Below are 16,060 nucleotides of genomic sequence, written 5' to 3'. Positions count from 1 at the left end.
CCCAGAGCTCCCCAGGCCCCTGTGCAGCTTTGGCCATGTCCATTCCCATCTGGGTCCCATAGCCTTACACGACCCCCTTCCAGTGCCCTTTTCCATGTAGCATTCGGGCATCCCAGCATGCCGCAGATACAGTTCTGATCTCTGCTCCCTTTTAGACTGGAATCGTGACATGGGTTTTCAGGAAGTCCTGATGAAGGATGGTTTGAAGTTCCTGGAGGATGCTGGAGGCAAGTTTTCATTCTGCCCTTCCTGAGTGAATAATCAGGATCAATGCAACAAAAGCTCATTTATAAACCATTTCCCTTAACATTATGTAAAGGCTGAAGGATTCTGAGAATCTTTCCCTTCTCCCTTCTGGATCCCTGAGGGATCCCTCAGGATCGCTGTCAGTGGGAGGAAGGAGCATTGATCTTTCAGTCCTCCTCCCGTGTGCTGTGCCAGTGTGTCCTTCCGTGTGCTCTGTGCAGTCAAAGAGAAGAGCAGGGAGGGAAGGGGCCGGGCCCAGGGCTGTGCCCCGGGGCTGAGCCTTGTGGGCAGCCTGAGGATCTCCTGCAGTGCCACAGGAGCTCTTCTGTCCTGCCTTTCTTTGCAGCTGAACCTGCCGGTGAAGGCCCCACATCCAGGACTGAGCCTCTGGGAGATGCTGAGGGTAGGTCAAGGCCTTTCCCCTGGGAGAGCTGCCAGCTCAGAGCCCAAAGCTGGGCCAGGGAGGCAGCGCTGCAGGTGCCAGCACAGAACCATGCACGTGTGTGCCCGCGCCCTGCACGATCCCCTCACCGCTGCTGCGGCTCAGTGGTGCCCGTGCAGATCAGCAGAGATGGCAGAAGCTTCTGTGGCTGTTGAGTTACAGGTGTGTCTGCAGGGAGGACTTCTCCAGCTCCAGGGCTGGATGCTTGGCCCCAACCCAGCTCCCATGGCAGGGGTGAGTAGTGTGTCCCTGCTGACACCACAGGCTGAGCCCTGCTTTTGCGGGATCCATTCCTGGGAAATGGAACTCTTTCTCTTAAGGTCCTCCAAAAGGGAAGACCCAAGATACTGCAGCCAAAATGTCTCATGAGGCAGATGAATTCCTGAGAGAAACACAGAAGGAAGCACCCGGAGGACAAGGTGGGTGCATTTCCCTCATGCTTCCCCTGGGACTCATCAGCCGGGGGCTTTGGCTGCACATCTGGACACGCCGTGCCCGGCACAGCGGGAAGGGATCCATGGCAGCCTCGCTGCCCCGCTGCTGCTTTCACACCCTGCAGGGCTGTTTCCCATTCTGGCCTGGCTGCAATTCCTCCCCAGCCTCTGCAGGATGGAATTTGGCATTAGCTGATAGGGTGCCCCAACTGTACTGTGGGCCTGAGATCCCCTGCCATTTCCCAGTCTCTGAGAAATCAGGCGGTGTAGCTGTTTGCTCATGGGAGTGCACTGGCCTAGCCCAAATTACCTGGGATTTTTCCTGGTCTTTATCTGTGACTTTGACAAGCATTTCCTGATGAAGATGCCACTTCCCCAGTGGGGAATGTTTCCATTTGATCCAGTTGTCCCTTTTTTCCTTTTTCAAGTGATGGACCAAAAGGCTCTGCAGGAGGAGGAACACTCAGGGAGAAGCAGTGGCTCACTGGCAGCGCTAGCTGCAGGAAGGAAGGCGATGCCAGACATGGGCACAGGCACAGCAGGTAATTGCTGTGCCAGGCTCAGGCCTGGCCGGGGCTGTGTGGCAGCAGCTCTTCCCCCAGGGCCTGCCCTTGCCCAGCCCGGCAGCAGCCAAAGCTGGAGGCGCCTCGGCTTCCAGGCCTCTGGAGCTGGTTCAGAGCCCCGGGGAAACGGGACTGCTGCAGCAACGTCCCTGGCGCTGCAGCTGCTGCGGAACTGGCCCTGAGTGCCCAGAGGCCCAAGGCACAGGAGCAGCCCCGAGCGGGAGCCCTGCCGCCAGCCCAGGGCCAGAGCCAGCCCTGGCTCCCGACTGGGCAGGGGCTGCGCTGGGTCCTGACAGGGCCTGAGCCTGTCCCCTGGGGCTGGGGGAGCTGTCACGGGGCAGGGAGGGCCAGGGGTGGCAGTGGCTGCTCAGGGATGGCTTTGGCCCGTGTCCCTGGCAGCAGCCACTGCCCAAGCAGCTGCGCTGCCCCCGGGCTCTCCTCCCGGCCTGCTGGGCTTTGCTGGCTGGCACAGCCTGTGCCAAGGGCCGGCAAGGTGCCTGCAGGCCCCAGCTCTGGGGGAAACAGAGAACGTCCTGCCCGTATCCACCGTGCTGCCAGCTCAGCAGTGCAGCACAGCACGGGCTCACGCTTCCCATTGCTCCTACAGATGCAGCTGGCACCACAAGACCTGTTCCCAATGCCCAGGATGGCCTCGGAAGTGGTTTCTGTCAGGGAACAGGCTGCTGGCTAGGGTTTCTGGCAGGCGTGCTTTATTTGGAGCTTGTCTTCATATTGTGCTGCATTGGAATCTGGTATTCTTGGAACAGAAAACAGTGAGTGTTTTGTGCTCTCCCCCTCCAACAGCTTCTTTTCAAAGTCTAACGTGGACAGGGAACATTCCCATTGAGGCTGCAGTGGAGTTGTGGCCAGTCCATGATAGTCCAAATAACTCTCCTGAGGGTTCTGCTGCTGCCCAGTGCTTCCATTGGCCTCTCAATTGCTGGGCCTTGTCCTGGGGGCCCCGCTGGGGCTGCAGCCAGAGCTGGCTCCCACTGAGGCTGCCTGGCCAAGAGCAGCCCCAGGGGCACGGGGCAGAGGCAGAGGGAGGTGGGGAGGAGAAAGAGCAGGGCCGAGGTTGCTCTTGAAAGGCAGAGGCGCTCTGGGGCCCGCTCCTGGCCAGGGACCCTGCCCAGAGCCGTGCCCTGCTGGCCGGGGCCTTGAGGGGCAGCTGTCCAGCTGGGCCCAGCTGTGCCAGCAGCTCCAGCCGTGCTGGGGAGCCTTGCCAGCTCTGAGCCCTGCTGTGCAGGAGGCTCCCTGTGTGCCACTGGCAGCTGGGGCCTCAGCCACCACCTCTATTCACAGGTGCTCGCGTGTATCTTCAGAAGACAAACCTAAAAACAGAGGCAATGACAACCTGGCAGTTTATCCCAGCTCTTCCCTTCTGCCCCTATCTGCCCTGCCGTGGCTGCATCCCCGCCATGCGGCCGTCCCAAAACCCACCCCTCCTCAACGAGACCCTCTGCCCCTGAGCCCCCTGGTCCTGTTCCCCAGCCAGGACTGAAGGTGGGCAGCCCTTGCCTGGCAGGGCAGGGCTTGTCCCACATTTTATGTTTAAATAAAGAATTAGAGTTTTCACAGCTATGTCCGGTTGGTAGCACCAACAAAGCCCACCCGGCACCAGCACTGACTGAGCTCCGTGCCCAGGAGCAGCCGTGGATGCCCACGGTGTGGGCAGGCAGGAGCCAGGCAGGGGCTGCTGTGCCCAGCGGCGGGGCCCCGAGGGGATGGGGGAGCCCATGCTGAGCGTCCCTGGGCTGAGGGCACATTTCCTTCCGTGGCATCATCTGGGCCTGGACCTGAAGAGGCTCAAAGGGATATTTTGGTGTCCCTGCTGAGGGGTGCAGGGATCCCTCATGAGGCACAAAGGAGTATTGATGGCCTCTCCTAAGGTGTGCAGGGATCCCTCATGCGGTGGGCAGCAGGGTTAAATTTGAGAGGGTTTTTACTCTTCTCAGCACAGCACAGGGACACTTGGCCGAGGTTTTGCCAAGCTGGGAGAAAGCCTCTTGCAAAGGCTTGGGCCCAGCCTGTGGGCACAGCGGGCGGGCGCAGCCCATCCCCTGGGCCAGTCCGGGCTGCTCAGGCCGGGCCGGGCCGGGCCAGGCTCGGGCCCCGGCAGGGAAGGGCCGCGGCCCTGGGCTCTGCTGAGGCTGCTGAGCTCCGGCCTGCCCTGTGCTGCAGCCCAACACATTGACAGCCATGGCCGTGCCCTGGGCCACCGCAGGCACCCGGGGCTACAGCTGAGGCCGCGCCTTCTCCCACTGAAGGGAGGCTGGCTCTGTTCCCTCGCAGGGCACAGCTTAGCTCCCAGCACCTTTGGGAACCTGCCTGCCGGGGAAGTGCTGGGGGGCGGAATGTTCCAACCCTTCTCACTGGGAAGTGTGTCTGGTGGTGTGGGGATTTTAAAATTTTTTTCCCTCTGAATTTGTGTCCTGCCAGAGGGTTAAGTTTGCTTGCTCTCAGTAGGGTGCTTTTCTTCTTGGCAGTCAGTGGGGCTTCAATGCAGCCAGGGTTGAAGGAGGATCTCTGGCCGCTTGGGCTGTGGTTGTGGGACACCTTGGCTTCATCCTTCCTTTGGCTGTGATTTGCACTGGTGCTTGTGCAGGCATTTTATGGCAAGTGGCTTCAGTTTGTTCCTCTTGGTACCAAAAACCGAGAATAAACCTCTTTAACACCACTGTAGTATTAAGAGGCAGGCCTTACTTTCTTGTCTTGCTGGATGCACAGGCCATTGGCATCACAGGGCCTTCTTGGTGGGGTCTTCAGATACCCTGGTGGTCACTGGAGAAGGAAGCTGATTTTTCTGGGAAAAAGACAGTTTCCCATGTGTGGAAAAGAATAACCTCTCACTTCCCCATCCTTTTCTATACAAAGTTATACAGGCAAGTGCATCCATATATCTCTATTTTCCTTGTCAATCTATCTATCTATCTACCTATCTATCTATCTATCTATCTATCATCTATCATATTAATCTATTGTGGTGTTGCATTTCATTCAAATGGTATGCTCTATCTTGAAAATGTACCCCTCAAAAATGTATGATTTATTCCAACCTGTGTTCCTCCCCTGAAGTCCCATGAATCTGCAATCCCATTGGCCCAAATCTTATTTCGTGCCCACTTTGAATTTCCCTCTTAAGCTGTGCGAGGAAGACCAGATTCTCTCATGGCCCATCTCTCCCCTAGGCTCGCCCTCTCTCCCCCTTCCTTTTGCCTTTCCCCCTTCTCCCTCTGAAACCATGTTACACCCGGGGCTGGGGCCCCCAATAAACCCTCATCTAATCAGCACCCTCAGAAGCCGTGTGGAGTCTCCTTGCGTGCCTGCTGCTGCCAGCCAACTCACAGCCCAGGGGGCCCTCCGGGGACTCCCCGGGGAACCCCCCCCCCCCCCCCCCAAACAAACTGCTACAATCTATGAAATGTTTCTGTGATTTCCTTCTTGCTAGACATATGCAGGCTTGTTTAGATTGACTGTGAACCAAAATCCTGCAAAGCTGGAAAATGACTGGTGGCCATCACTCTGATTTCCTTAAAAGCCATTTTTCATTCTAATTTTTTCATCTATGGTGGCTGGTAAATACCTGTCTTCCTTAAGCTATGTGCTGGCAATACTGGAGGTAGAAAATAACATAATGCTGCATAGTTTAGATACTTGATAGTTTCCTTGTGAAATTTTATGGCAGTATCTCCTGCCCCAAAACTAAAGCAGCAGGTCAGCTACTGAGCACAACTTACTGCATAGCTGCAGCTCATGTTTCTACAGTGGAAGTGGCTTTTTGTTTTTCTGCATGGGTATGAAACACTACCAATTGAAAGGCCGTTTACAGAGCAAAGAGCCTTGTTAACTGTTGCCTGGACTTTGGGAAGGTGGTAGCTGTTAGATCAATACCCAGTAAACTGCCGAAATTAATTTTTGTGACTACTCTCTTGTGATTTTGGCCTGGCTTCTTTAGGAGGTTCAATTTTCATTAGAAATGGCACAGTGGAGCCAGTGCTGCCTCAGGACAGGTGGAGCTGGGACAAATGGCTCATTGATTTTGATCTCAACAAAAAGCCACCTGAGCTCCTCATGACAGCAACCCCACGGACAGGAAATGGATCCATTAAAACTAACTCATCATAGAGCTTTTAACTCGAAGCTCTGACACATGGAGCTTGCTCAGTTCTGCCATGGAGGAAGGGAGTTTGAAGACAAAGAGGTTTAGCAAGGAGATCCATGTACAACAAAAGTGCTTCTATTTTAGCAAATGAAGTATCTTAGATGTGAAACTTCATCCGTACTCCAGTCTTATCCTTCCATTTACCCAAATTCTCTGTCTTAAATCCTTTGTCAGTAGGAAAATATGACAGGGAAGTGTAGATCCTCCTTTCCTTCTTGAGCTGGGCAGCTTGTAACCTTGTCTTCTCCGACAAACAGGAGCAGACAAATGGGAATTTTGTCATGAAACCATACTTGGGAAAGTTTGCCCTGTGTTTGTTTTTGTCCCAAAGTAACTGAGATTCATCGGAGTATTTACAAGCCCTAAAGGATGGATTTATTTTGCTTGCTAGAATTTTGATTTTTTCAGACCTTTTCTGCTGCAGAAGAGCCTGGCACTTGCAGAACTCTTACCCCATGCACTTCTCCAGTGCTTCTTGCAGAGAATCATGTGTTGTGAATGAAACTTTCACAGTTGACTTCTGCCTCCTTTCCTGCCACTGTTTTGTTCTTTTCCCATTTATAAGGACACAGGTGAACTAGAAATGTTGTGGTCAGATGTCCTCTGTGGCTGCTCTGTGCTCAGAGGAGCTCTCCTGGATGTACAGCTTAGCATCTCCCTCTTTAAAGGGCTGCCCGGCTTCCTCCTGTCCCATCTCGTGGGTCCATCTTTTCATTCCCTTTTAATTTAAAATACTTCCACAATTTAATATTAAATGCTAGGTAAAAAAATCCAGTGGCACTCCCAGATAGAAAAAAATATGTTGTGTGTAACCCAGAGGAGGAATTCTGCTGGCAAAGTGATGGCTTTCCACTGAAGTGGATCAAACAGGTGCTCAGTTGGATGCTGGTGCTGAAGTACTTTTCTTGTGGCTTGAGTGTCTCATGGCAACAGCCTGAGATTTTAATAGCAGAAAGAAGGGATTTCCTGCTAATTTTCCTCTGAGAACTGTCACCTGTACAATCTTTTCCAGCCTCATGTAGTCTGACCTGTAACTGCTCCAAAGCCTGGTTAATTTTTTTAATGCTTTTGAAATTTTTGGTCCCATTTGCAGAGAACAGGAGGGTGCTGGCTATTTTTTTTCAGGTGCAGTGTATTTTTACTGGGGGCGGGACTGGCTTTAGTTTTACCTTCCCAGCATCAGCTGCACTGATGCTGGGAAGTTACTCTCTCTTATTCCAGTTACTCTCCAGGCTGGTACGTGCAACCCCAGTGGCAGCAGTGGTAGATTGAACTGTGCCTGGGCTGGGTTGGGAGGGGAATAATCCTACTGCATCCATGATTTTCCCTCCTGGGCACCTGCAGCAGGCAGAGCTGTGCCCTCCCACTGAGGCTGCCTCAGCCAGGAATGCTTGCAAAATCCCCGTGCTCCTTTTGCAGAGTTCTGTTTTTTCCCTGGCAGAAGCAGGGCTGGTATCTCCAGACCAGGGGACATGGTGACACTGGGTGTTGCCATGGAACGTGGTGACGCTGGGTGTTGCCATGGGACAGGTGAGTCCTTGAAGGCACACACTTGTCCCACTGAGCTTGGGGCCCCTATTTGGAGATCAGCTGCAGACGACTGGAAACAAGAATGTGGCATCTCCCAGTTCAAACAAACAAACCAGAAAACTTTATTTTGAGGGATGAGGGGGCCAAACAACAGGGGTGGGTGCTCGTCTGGTCCTGCCCTGGTTTTCAGGCCGACTGTAGGGCTTTTTATCTCGCAGCTGCCGCCGCAAGACGTGCCTCACACGAACTGGCCCGGATTGGGAGCGGGGCAAGATCCAGGGGGGTATGTATGGGGCTGTTTGTTTCCTGGATGACTGAGATTCCTGGGACAGCCTCAATGCCACCTGGCTGGTGGTACCAGCACTCTGGGCTGGACCATCCTCCAACCTGCGGCGCTTTGCCAGTGGGCTCTTGGGTGCCTGAGGATCCGTGTCTCCCCGTGGGTGGCCTCGCTTCAGGCCCTGCTTTCGGCAGGGCAAGCTGCTGCTGGTGACCAGCCCCATGGCCTGGGACCACCCTGACACCTCCTGAGGGGCTGGACCATCCTCCAACCTGCGGCGCTTTGCCAGTGGGCTCTTGGGTGCCTGAGGCTCCGTGTCTCCCCGTGGGTGGCCTCGCTTCAGGCCCTGCTTTCGGCAGGGCAAGCTGCTGCTGCTGCTGGTGACCAGCCCCACGGCCTGGGACTGCCCTGACACCGCCTGAGGGGCGGTGCTGGGGCTGCTGGTCTCAGCACGCAGCAGTGGCACGCGGTTGAGCCGGATGCGTTTTCCTTTCTGGCTGCCCGAGTCTTGTGCTTGCTGTCTCCATGAACGGCGACGAGCTTGGTCCGGCCTGGCATGTCCGGAGAGGCAGCTGCCGCTCTCTGAGTCTGCCTCTGCCCGGTGACACGGTGTGCATTGGGGAGAGAGAGAGAGGGCACGGGGAGTGAGCACCTTGTAGAGCTCAGGAAATGTCCCTGCAGCATTGTCCCCAAGGCCCTGCTGGCTGGCTAAAGGGCAGGGGAAGTGCCGGTGCCCACAGCCCAGCCTGGCTCCTCTGGCCCATGAGAGGAGGGCCTCTACTCTGGGGTGATTCTGTGGATCTCCTGTTTCCCCTTTCTGCTGCTCTTGGCCGCTCCCCCTCTGCCATCTGTGGGGAGGGAGACTTGGCTCTCACCTCGCTCCTTGCCAGGGGGGCGCTTCTTAGCAGCGTTCTGCTGCACCATTGTGGGTACGGAGGAATGCCTGGACGGTCTGTGCCACAGCACTGCCGGCCTTTCTCCTCCTGACAAAGCCTTCCAATCCTTCCTTGAGTGAAGAGAGATGTCTCAGAGACACCAAAACTCGCTCAGCAGCCTTGGGCAAGCTCCCTCTCGGGATCCTGTCCTCAGCTCTGAGTGCAATGTTGATGTACCGCAACGGTTATACCTCAGGCCTCCCTGGAGATGTGCCCGTGACCTCACAATCGGTGAGTTCTGCGAGCCCCACTCCCCTCACTTGGGGACGGTGTCCTTGTGGGTGCTGTTAAATAAAAATTAAAACTGGCCAAGGGTCAGAATGTATTTCTGAATTTCTGTTTTTCTGCTTGAACTTGGACTAAACAATGCTACTTTTTTGCCCCCACAATTTCCCACAAAGTGAAGGTGGAGAAATTACTAATTTTTACCAAGATTTGGAAGTGGCTGTAGTAACAGAGATCATATAAAAAGCTAGAGACACAGAAAGCTAGTATATAAAATCAGCTGAATAGCAAGAGGGAATTGGCATACATCTAGTCTCTTCTCAGGGCTCTTTCTGAATGCTGACTTTGAACGTCACTTGCTTTGTCATAATTCATGGGTAAAGAAAAAGAATATCTGTTTGAAATTGGAAAAGGACAGAACTTGTTCTTTGGTTTTTTTTTTTGTTTTGTGGTTTTTTTTTTTGTTTTTTAATGTGGGCCACCAAAAGACACTAGAAAGAAAATTTTCGAACTATTGCCAGCTGAAGCAAAGTTCTGAATCAGTTAAATAAATACCCTGTAACCTATTTGCAGAAGTTCCTCTAGCATCCAAGCTGTGTAGTAATCTCCTCAGATTCTCATGTAGATTTCACAAAAATTGTATTGACAACGTTCTCCCCAGACAGCCTTTGACAAGATCAAAAAAAGTTGACAGGCAGCAGATTCAAAACAAACTGAATCAGGTATTTCTCCACACAGTGAGAAATTTAATCTCTGCAGCTTATAGTTAGAAGATGATATGGATTCCAGGAGTTTACATGGCTTCAATAATGCAACTGTGAAAGAAAATCTCTCTCAGAGCTATTAAAATCTGACTTCAGAACTGATTCCACCTGGTTTATGTGTGGTCTTGAAGAAGATGTAAGAATTCCTTCTTGAGCACTCAATGGAGGATTCTTTGTTATAGGAGTCTTTCCTATTTTTAGGCTGTGCTTTAAGAGGTATAAATTAGAAATCTGCATTATTTACTGCCCTGTACTGTCAGCAGACTTGGTAGGAATTAATGCCAAGACAGCATGCTCTCTTAAGCTCCATGGAGCAATTTTCTTTTTGTTTTGAGACCAGTAACAGTTGTTTGGCCTCTCCGTGTTGGGTCTCTGGAAGATCACTACCAAGTTTTGGTAGTGATGGTAAACCAGGGGCTTCCAGAAGCTCCTCTGCCATGAAATTTGTTGCAGGTGACCTACACAGAGTAGTTAAAGGCATATTTCCTTAATTCTTCACAGGTCCAGTGTTCGCTAAGTGATATTTATATAAACATTAAGAATTAAAAAAAAAAACCCCAAATGGTGCGGAACAAATATTTATGCTATCAGATGAAATCTTGGACTTCCCAGATTGAAGAAATTTACAAGCGCTGAGTATTAAAAAGCAAGATTAGAAGAACACTGGGTGTTGGTGTGTTTCCTATAAAACAATTACATTCCTAAAATAGGTATATTCTCTGTCTTGTTCACACTTCTCTTGTTGCTGTTGAAGGACACAGAGATTTGCTTTAGCACCTGACATTGCTTTTCACGCATGGCTTGCAGCCCCAGCTAGCTGAACAAACCAGCCTGCTGTCCAAGAATTTTGCTTACTCCTCATTTCCCTCTTCAAATTTAATTAGATCCAAAAAGTGCTAGGCTTGGAAACAAAAACAGCAACTTGTTTTGAGAAGGAGTAGAACATTTGGCCCCTCTCTGCCTTGTCCTGTGTCCAGGTTTCCCCTCAGCCAGGGCTGGCAGTGAAACCATCGGTGGCCGTCCTCAGGCAGCCCTTTGGCTGGCACTGTCCTGCTGGTCATGGCACACAGGTTCTTTTTGTGCCACCTGCACACGTGCTGCGGGAGCTGCCTCTCCTGGGGCTCAGCCTTGGAGAGCTGCCTCGCAAGGAGACTTTAGATTTCCTCTCCCAACCAACTGCATTTGCCTCCGGCTGTGAGGTTTGGGGATTAGTTCTTGCTGAGTTCAAGGGAGGTGGAGTGGAAAATGGAGGCACTTTTGTGCCTCTCCATATTTTATGTTGGTTGGGGTCTTGCCTAGAACTTGATTTAGGCTAGATTCCTAGGTTTCCTCTAATTTATATGAAACAGTATGTTTTTCCAAGTGGTTATCAGTGAGGCACGAGCCACTGCACTCCTGAGCATTTGCAGCTTCCTGGGATGCCGCTGCATCCTGAAACTGAGTCTGCATTGAGGCTGGGAAGCAGAAGGGACATACATAGCACCTGTCTCTGCTGCTTACCTATATTTTCATAGCTATTGGTGTTCCTTGATAGGCCTTCATTCTGATTTTGAGTATCATGTGTTGTGAATGAAACTTTCACTGTTGACTTCTGCCTCCTTTCCTGCCACTGTTTTGTTCTTTTCCCATTTATAAGGACACAGGTGAACTAGAAATGTTGTGGTCAGGTGTGCTCTGTGGCTGCTCTGTGCTCAGAGGAGCTCTCCTGGATGTACAGCTTAGCATCTCCCTCTTTAAAGGGCTGCCCGGCTTCCTCCTGTCCCATCTCGTGGGTCCATCTTTTCATTCCCTTTTAATTTAAAATACTTCCACAATTTAATATTAAATGCTAGGTAAAAAAATCCAGTGGCACTCCCAGATAGAAAAAAATATGTTGTGTGTAACCCAGAGGAGGAATTCTGCTGGCAAAGTGATGGCTTTCCACTGAAGTGGATCAAACAGGTGCTCAGTTGGATGCTGGTGCTGAAGTACTTTTCTTGTGGCTTGAGTGTCTCATGGCAACAGCCTGAGATTTTAATAGCAGAAAGAAGGGATTTCCTGCTAATTTTCCTCTGAGAACTGTCACCTGTACAATCTTTTCCAGCCTCATGTAGTCTGACCTGTAACTGCTCCAAAGCCTGGTTAATTTTTTTAATGCTTTTGAAATTTTTGGTCCCATTTGCAGAGAACAGGAGGGTGCTGGCTATTTTTTTTCAGGTGCAGTGTATTTTTACTGGGGGCGGGACTGGCTTTAGTTTTACCTTCCCAGCATCAGCTGCACTGATGCTGGGAAGTTACTCTCTCTTATTCCAGTTACTCTCCAGGCTGGTACGTGCAACCCCAGTGGCAGCAGTGGTAGATTGAACTGTGCCTGGGCTGGGTTGGGAGGGGAATAATCCTACTGCATCCATGATTTTCCCTCCTGGGCACCTGCAGCAGGCAGAGCTGTGCCCTCCCACTGAGGCTGCCTCAGCCAGGAATGCTTGCAAAATCCCCGTGCTCCTTTTGCAGAGTTCTGTTTTTTCCCTGGCAGAAGCAGGGCTGGTATCTCCAGACCAGGGGACATGGTGACACTGGGTGTTGCCATGGAACGTGGTGACGCTGGGTGTTGCCATGGGACAGGTGAGTCCTTGAAGGCACACACTTGTCCCACTGAGCTTGGGGCCCCTATTTGGAGATCAGCTGCAGACGACTGGAAACAAGAATGTGGCATCTCCCAGTTCAAACAAACAAACCAGAAAACTTTATTTTGAGGGATGAGGGGGCCAAACAACAGGGGTGGGTGCTCGTCTGGTCCTGCCCTGGTTTTCAGGCCGACTGTAGGGCTTTTTATCTCGCAGCTGCCGCCGCAAGACGTGCCTCACACGAATTGGCCCGGATTGGGAGCGGGGCAAGATCCAGGGGGGTATGTATGGGGCTGTTTGTTTCCTGGATGACTGAGATTCCTGGGACAGCCTCAATGCCACCTGGCTGGTGGTACCAGCACTCTGGGCTGGACCATCCTCCAACCTGCGGCGCTTTGCCAGTGGGCTCTTGGGTGCCTGAGGATCCGTGTCTCCCCGTGGGTGGCCTCGCTTCAGGCCCTGCTTTCGGCAGGGCAAGCTGCTGCTGGTGACCAGCCCCACGGCCTGGGACCACCCTGACACCTCCTGAGGGGCTGGACCATCCTCCAACCTGCGGCGCTTTGCCAGTGGGCTCTTGGGTGCCTGAGGCTCCGTGTCTCCCCGTGGGTGGCCTCGCTTCAGGCCCTGCTTTCGGCAGGGCAAGCTGCTGCTGGTGACCAGCCCCACGGCCTGGGACTGCCCTGACACCGCCTGAGGGGCGGTGCTGGGGCTGCTGGTCTCAGCACGCAGCAGTGGCACGCGGTTGAGCCGGATGCGTTTTCCTTTCTGGCTGCCCGAGTCTTGTGCTTGCTGTCTCCATGAACGGCGACGAGCCTGGTCCGGCCTGGCATGTCCGGAGAGGCAGCTGCCGCTCTCTGCGTCTGCTTCTGCCCGGTGACACGGTGTGCATTGGGGAGAGAGAGAGGGGGCAGGGGGAGTGAGCACCTTGTAGAGCTCAGGAAATGTCCCTGCAGCATTGTCCCCAAGGCCCTGCTGGCTGGCTAAAGGGCAGGGGAAGTGCCAGTGCCCACAGCCCAGCCTGGCTCCTCTGGCCCATGAGAGGAGGGCCTCTACTCTGGGGTGATTCTGTGGATCTCCTGTTTCCCCTTTCTGCTGCTCTTGGCCGCTCCCCCTCTGCCATCTGTGGGGAGGGAGACTTGGCTCTCACCTCGTTCCTTGCCAGGGGGACGCTTCTTAGCAGCGTTCTGCTGCACCATTGTGGGTATGGAGGAATGCCTGGATGGTCTGTGCCACAGCACTGCCGGCCTTTCTCCTCCTGACAAAGCCTTCCAATCCTTCCTTGAGTGAAGAGAGATGTCTCAGAGACACCAAAACTCGCTCAGCAGCCTTGGGCAAGCTCCCTCTCGGGATCCTGTCCTCAGCTCTGAGTGCAATGTTGATGTACCGCAACGGTTATACCTCAGGCCTCCCTGGAGATGTGCCCGTGACCTCACAATCGGTGAGTTCTGTGTGCCCCACTCCCCTCACTTGGGGACGGTGTCCTTGTGGGTGCTGGCTGGGACTTTGTCCATGTCAGGCATGGGTGTGGTGGGAAGAGGAGAAATGGGAACAGGTCCATCAACAGGTTTATGGGCTTGAGTAGGCTCAGGTCTTACTACAGGTCATCAGTGATGATTGTTCCCCCCACCACAGCACCCAGGGGACCTTGTAAAGTCTGAAGACTTTGCTTATTTTTAGGCCTCTCATGTTAAAAGAATTCCATGCTGGGCCTGTGTTACATAATTTTCTCAAAAAAATTGTCCAGTTAGACCAAGCTGAAAAGTAGTTCTTTTACTGTGGTAGGTTTAGGAAGGAACACAGATGTCGACTAAAAATCAGTCATTCCTAAGAAAGCGTAACTGTCATTATCAAAGAATTGTGGATGTTGAATAGCTTAAATGTACAAAATAACATGAAACTAAAGTTGAAGCAGGTTATTACTTACAGTCTAATTCAGAGCCCCTTGAAGTATGTCAAAAAGAAGCTTTGACTTCAGTGCTCTTTGCATCTGACTTAATTCCACAAATTGGAAACAATGTTTTGGTCAAGCTTTTTTTAATTTTTTTTAACAATTTAATATGTGTCAAAAACTCCTAAGGTTCACTACATTTGCCTATGGAGTATTTTTGATTTCCAGTGTTTTCTTATTCCCATGTTGGGTTGTTGTTGCTGGGTTTTTTGCCTTTTTTTAAATTTTATTTTCCAGTCTAAAATAAAAATCTGCTGTATTTAAGTTTTTGATCCTGTATGATAATGAAGACTAAACTATCCCATTTCAGTTACTTTTCAAAATAAATATGTGGATGAAAGTAGGTAAAATCTACTTAACAATATGATTATATTCACATGAGGGTCTGAAAAAAATAAGTACTTTTTTCTTATCTGTTAGCTCACATAATTAGTTGTTAGAGCACTCTTGGAAAAAGAGCTATGGGAGTAAAAGCAGTGGAGCTAAAAAAGTGCAGCTAATGTAAGGCAATGGTTGTAGTGCAAAGATGCCAGAGAATATAATAAAAAATATCTGTTGTGATCTAAATTTAGCATTATTAGAGTCTGGGGAAAACTATGGCTGAGAAGTCATTAGGGCAAGAACAAAGTTAGTGCTGCAGAGAAGAGAGCTGATGCCAAGCTGAAGACACTGTTATTTACAGATGATTCAGATCTGCCTATCAGTTCAGAAAATTGCCCTCTGAAAATGGAAACCATCATCATATTAAACTTCACATGGAAACAAGAACCACAGCATGTGGACTGGCCTTTCTCCTCGTGTTGTCTATGTATAAATATCTATTTAGCAGTGGGCAACTGGGCTGCCTCTGTGTGGTGGGGATGATGGGGTAGTAGTTTGTGGAAGGTAGCTGGGACAAACTTTAGGAGAGGTAAAGGACAAGTACCCACAGCCAAAGAATATGGTCAATGAAACACTTGTGGTTTTGTCATGAAGAGTAAATTTTAAGGAATTAAACACTTGTGGTTTTACCATGAAGAGTAAATTTTCTTAGTGTAAAGTCATCTTTTTATCATAGACTGTTGAATTTTAAGCAGTGTATGTGGCTGTAATGCAGCTCTCAACGTCAACATTTTGGAAAATTTCAGAGTATGGTATGTCTTTAGGTCCATGGTTTTCATGTGCCTTCACTTGCTATGAGGGGTTTATCCAAACCCCAGGTTCAGATAGTATCCAGCTTGTTCCAGATGTCCTGCACTTTTGTTTCATGGGCACATAGATAATAAAAAAGTTATCAGTTTCTTTAAGCCTTTTAACTGTTGTTGTTAGCCAAGGACATGGTGTACATTTTTGTGAAAGCATTTTAAAACCAGATGAAATTGTTTTTAATTCAGAGGTTTTTCAGAAATATTTTCAATGATACACATTATAGCATACAATCAGTGCACTGGAATTTGGATTAACTTAAATAAGATCAAGTGAATATATCAGCAATCTTCCACAAAATAATTAAGAAGTAACTGTGTACTGCATATGACTTTTAAATATCTTTAAATATCTGATGACTATTGCAATTGTGTTGTGGTGCAGGGTTCATTTGGTTTCTTCCGTTTCCCCCTAAAGTTATAACGGTTCGGTCCTAGGGTTCCCCCCCTGGCAGCCCCTCCTTTTGAGAGTGTCAGTTTTTTGTCTCCACCCCTGTTCCCCTGGTTACCCTCTGTCAATCCCTCCCTGAGTTCCTGTCCATCAGCCACTGTCCCCTTCCCTATTTCCAGAAAGTTCTCCCCTCCTCGGTGGGTGACTGGATCGGGAACAAGGGTCCCTCCCTGTCGCATTCCCTATTGGCGAGCCGGCATATTTGTCACAAGTTTGTTCCCTCCCAAGTTCTCTCTCATTGGTTGAAATGTTCTATGTTCCGTCCCTTTCTAATCGGCTGTACCCCTGCCTCG

The sequence above is a fragment of the Passer domesticus genome, chromosome 9 (assembly GCF_036417665.1).
Source record: "Passer domesticus isolate bPasDom1 chromosome 9, bPasDom1.hap1, whole genome shotgun sequence".
In the NCBI taxonomy this organism is placed as follows: Eukaryota; Metazoa; Chordata; class Aves; order Passeriformes; family Passeridae; genus Passer; species Passer domesticus.
The sequence above is the reverse complement of the archived record's forward strand: the minus strand, read 5'-3'. Positions refer to the sequence as shown.